The following is a 5,185-nucleotide window of genomic DNA, read 5'->3' as shown; positions in this document are numbered from 1 at the left end:
GAGGAAAAAACGGCCTCTTCCATTCCTTCTCAATCTTTATATGGAAAACAGGAAGAAAGGAAGGCTCACCTGAGCTGGAGGGTTATGGCCAGAAAAATAACGTTCATCGAGATACTTTGTGACGTCACTTTCTTCACCCGCTTCACAGCAAGTAAAGCCTCGCCGTGGCGCGATCCATAATTTCCAAGAGCTAATCATACGCAGGGCAGGAGGATTGCGACGCCTCAGCTTCTTTGCCTTCCTCAGCTATTTCCTGCTTTTGCTGGGCTGATCCCAGCAGAGCACTGGCCCCTGAATCAGACTTCACAGCAAGTAAAGCCTCGCCGTGGCGCGATCCATAATTTCCAAGAGCTAATCATACGCAGGGCAGGAGGATTGCGACGCCTCAGCTTCTTTGCCTTCCTCAGCTATTTCCTGCTTTTGCTGGGCTGATCCCAGCAGAGCACTGGCCCCTGAATCAGACAATGTTAATGAAATAACATCATCCTCTAGCGGCTCACTCTCGTGCACAGCCGACGATCGCGAAAGGGAAACCCCTCTTCAAACTCATCGGCCAGATCCACCTGCGATCCCCACAAGCTCATTCCCTTGCGTGCCTCAGCATCGGCGGGTCCTGAATTGCGGGAAGCAGACAGCTTCCCCTTTTTCCTCGAAAAGAGAGACAAACAAGAGCGGAGCTTTTTCCCTTGGTTAAAACGCTCGCAGTGCGTGCGAGAGATTGCCCCCTCGGAGGCATCGCGTGCGTGCTCTTCGCCCAAACAAATAACGCATAGATCGTGTGTGTCATCAGATGTTAAACAACGTCAACACGGATGCACACATCCTTAAACGCTTTGCTAGTGCTCGCCATAATGAGATGAATAGAGATCGCTCTTACCACAGAAATGCACGCTTCAAACAAAACAGTAAATGAAGACAAAGAAGAGAATGATGTGTGCTCCCGGCGCCTATTTATACTATAGTTGCACCGGTAGTGACGTCATGGCTGTCGCCGGCCAACGAGTTGGTGTTTTTTCAATGTATGCTTCAGACACGGGTCACGACGAGGCGTTCCCCATAGCGACCCCTAGAGGACGCAGTTCGAAGTTCCCATGAAAGGGAAGCCCTTTATCTCTAACCACTCCTACTGAAACATATTTTGCTGATAGTACTGCAGTTGTATTGATACTGTACTGCATTTGCACTTTTGACCTCCATCCATGATGAAATGATCTATAGACTGCATCTATTACTGTAAAAATGTTACATGCTTGTACAAGTTTATTTACTGAAGTTATGATTATTTCATAACATGTTGGATACTCGAGAATCAAATGTGACAAAGTAACAACAGACTATGCAATTATGCTAAAATAAATGGGGTGACATGGAAGAATGAAAACATCTCAGTCTTGCTCTCAAGCTTGATTATTTTACAAAACTTTGTTTTTTTATTAAAGCTACAAAAGTTATTTATTGAAGAACAGTGAGTGATTATCTCAAGTTCTTTTGTTTGATTAACATTAATTACACAGACAACAATTGTATTAGGCAGCTGCAACTTTAGGTCCTAATCCAGCATATTAACACACATGATTTCTTTCCCAAATCTCAAAAACTGCAAGTCTTGTGGGGGTTTCCAGGGGCCCGTTTTTACTACTTTGCTTATTACATCTGAGATGATTTGCGGGCCAATACGGTACTGGTTATAATGACTTATACTGTCTTTTTACACGCTGCATTGCATCGCGCCGCGTAAACATAAAACTATGTCTGCATTTGTGATCGGAGAAATTACAAACAACAAGCGCTACTCTACACTCGCGTTTGAATCATCAGTGGCAAATTCTTTAAATATGTAAATGTACTTACAGACTGTGAGTCAGAACAGCCGGCATTGTACTCTACTCTTCCAGGATCAGGAAACAGTTCTCCATAAAATGCGCTGCACACATCTGAATATTTGGGTTGAACTGTTCTGGAACAGTGTTGTAAATACAACTTAACCACTGATTTCTAGTCTTGTCCTCTTTTGGAAGGCCAAACAAAGTAGTTTCGCTTTCACAACGAAACACACTGCGTACTAGATTGAGCGGCGGCGGGCTTGAGTGAGCAGAGGCCAGTGGACTAGAGTGAGCGGCGGCGGGCTCGAGTGAGCAGAGGCCAGTGGACTAGAGTGAGTGGCGGCGGGCTTTAGTGAGTAGTGGCCGGTGGCTAGAGAGGAATGGTCGGCGGGCATGAGAATGGCGTGGCCGGCGGATTCGGTAGGCGTGGTTGACTCTTAACTTCTATAAAGAATATCTCTTTGAATTTAAGACTTTTAGTCTTTGCAACTTTACAGATCTTTATGCACCTAGAGCTTGTAACACTCCAAAGAGAAAGGATAAATTTAAATCGCATCATATGACCCCTTTAAAATATCTGGATTAAGTTGTCTAAGATTACTGTGCGCTCTCGTGTTCCCCGAAAAGGGCAGATGTATCAGCAATGCAGCGATTGGCTGGCGGCAAGACAGCAACGTAATGACATCATATAATGAAAAAAGACACCTGATGAAAAACTTTATATAAACTTAACTTTTATAACAGCCAAGTGAACAAAACTACATAAATGTTAAAACAGATAAATTAAATGTGTAGGCTATTGTTTTGATTTTATTGTTTTTACATGATTCCCAGTTATTTATATTCACGATTTCTAGTATTTGTGCAGGCTTTACATTTTTATTTCAATGTTGTAATTAGCCATTCATTTAATTTTATCTTTGAGACAGATTTGTTACGTGACAGCATTAATTAAAGTTTCTTAAGGGTCAAGATCAAGTTATCAGCATCTCCTGTGATCCATCAAGCCACTCCCATAATATCTGTCACCACTCAAATTAATGCACGGCTCAGGTTAACTTTATTGCATGTGTGTAAGACTCCAATACAATTATAAAGTAATTATTTTATAATGAATAAATATTTCAGTGAGTAAAACTGGCTGTCTATAGTATTATACTGCACAACATTATTCTATTATTTTTTAATTTATTTTTAAATTATTATTTTAAATTGCTGTACCTGGATCAGTGGGGTACTCTTCTAATAAAGTAGCAGTGGCTGGTATCAATTCTACTTAAAAAGATGCAATCTAATCCTGTTTACATGGAAAAAACCCGAGTAGGCTTAAGCTTACGTACCTGTTGCTATGACAGCAACTCCGGGATGCGCTTTGAAGAACCAACCAATCCAAGATCATGCCAAATCGTCAACAATCAAATCCAGCTAACTGAGTTAGCGATGTACGAAGAATGGACCCCTGGTATGTTTGTGGTTAGTTAAACCACCAGAAACGGTGTTATGCTCTGATGAGTGTTCTGCTGGGAAACCCTGGGTCTTGGCATTCATGTGGATGCTACTTTAACATGTGCCACCTACCTTCAGATTGCTGCAGACCATATACTTTCTTTCAGTGATATAATGCACCCTACCAAACTGCAAAAATTGTTCAAGAATGGTTTGAAGAAAATGACAAAGTGTTTAAGGTGTTGTCTTGCCCTCCAAATTCCACAGATCTCAGTCCAACTGAGCATCTATGGGATGTGCTGGACCAACAAATCTAATCCATCGAGGCCCCTCCTTGGAACTTACAAGACTTAAAAGATCTGCTTCTAATGTCTTGGTGCCAGATGCCACAGGACACATTCAGAGGTCTTGTCGAATCCGTGCATCAAAGTATCAGAGCTGTTTTGACAGCACGAGGGGAACCAACAGTTTTAATGTTGTGGCTGATCAATGTAAGCTACAGCAGATAAACCTGCAAGTGATCTGAAACGATCTGAATCCTCTAATAAAATTATCTTCAGTATTCTTTCTGCTTCTGCATATTTTTGAACGAAAAAGCTTTTTACACAAGGAAAAAAAAATTGTAGAATGTAAACTATTTTTTTGTCCAGTAGGAATTGATTGGAATGTGGAAAGTGGCCACTGCAAACTAAATAAACGATCATTTCAAGTGAATACCAGGTTGCTGGAGGGGAGTGATTGAAACTCATCTGGTCTTTGGACAACTTTATTGCCCAACCTTCACCCCAGTGCACACGTCATCAGAAAAGATACGAGCGGTGGGAATGTTAATATATTTTTGATTAAAGATTATGAGGACAAAATAATAAGAAAATAAAATAATGTGCATGGATAAATCATTTGTAATAAACTATTTTTAATTCTTATTTAACTTTAAAATACATTCTAAATTATTTGCAGAAGTTGGTTGAAAGAGACAAGAAATGCTGGATCCACATATCTACACTCAAAATTATAGAAGTCAGGAATATCTAAATCATGGAGACATCCTTATTGGCTATGAAAAACTTAAGAATACAGATAATAATTGGTGATGCTCAGTTGTCCATACTGTACTTAATGCTGCACTTCAAGCTGACCAGTGGACCTGTAAACATTATTGTGTTTATGCATGATTTTACTTTTTTTGTATAAATGTTTTGCTCATCTCATGCTACAGCCTTATTAAAGATAAGATTCATCTTCTGTTGTGGTAAACAAGCAGGTCCCCCGGCCAATCAGGACTCCATCCATCACTGTGAACCCTGAACTGAAAGATCAGTGCTGACCAGGCAGGTGTATGAAATGCCACTCTCTCAAGAATATATATTTTTTCCCGAAGGCATGAACCTTTGTCACCCCTGCTTCACTCATGAGAACAGGAAGAACCAGCATTTAGTTGCCTTTGAATATTTAGTCTAGTATACATAGATACAAAAAAATGTCAGGATCCATCAAAGAGTTCAGTCTTTTTATGACCCAATTAATAAAAGCAATAATTTTACTAGTGGGGATATTGTGGAGGGGAGAGCTGTTTTAGAAGTAACCAAAGAAATAAAGGTGGACAGTTTTTTTTGTGTGTGTGAAGCCGACAGGGAACGCACATGTGAATTGTGCTGAAAAGAAAAATGAAGTGATGATGATAGAGCCTACCATGACCGTGAGAGATACTTCAAAATAAAGCAATACTTCATATTAAAGAAAGCTTGAAAAAAGGTTACATTGCACAAAAATGCATACATTTCTATAAAATATTTTTTAAAATGTTTTTTAATTATTATATAAATAAAATAATGTATGCATTCATAAACAGGACTTATTCAAAATAAATGCTAATAGTAACTTACAAATTAAAGTTGGGACAGATCATGCTTGAA

General features: G+C 39.8%; 1 protein-coding gene across 1 annotated transcript in view; it reads left to right on the top strand.

Annotated features, from left to right (window-relative positions):
• Positions 1-1,366, top strand: part of LOC107567414 (arrestin domain-containing protein 3-like) — a 7,920-nt gene extending 6,554 nt beyond the window's left edge. Inside the window, exon 8 of the mRNA XM_016253090.1 lies at positions 1,104-1,366. The gene's annotated coding sequence lies outside the window, so the exon portion shown is untranslated. The remainder of the gene's footprint in view (positions 1-1,103) is intronic.
• Positions 1,367-5,185: the final 3,819 nt, after the last annotated feature.

This window comes from Sinocyclocheilus grahami, unplaced genomic scaffold, assembly GCF_001515645.1.
Source record: "Sinocyclocheilus grahami isolate Dianchi unplaced genomic scaffold, SAMN03320097.WGS_v1.1 scaffold1157.1, whole genome shotgun sequence".
In the NCBI taxonomy this organism is placed as follows: domain Eukaryota; kingdom Metazoa; phylum Chordata; class Actinopteri; order Cypriniformes; family Cyprinidae; genus Sinocyclocheilus; species Sinocyclocheilus grahami.
Note: the sequence above shows the minus strand (reverse complement) of the source record. Positions and strands in the feature narration are given on the sequence as shown.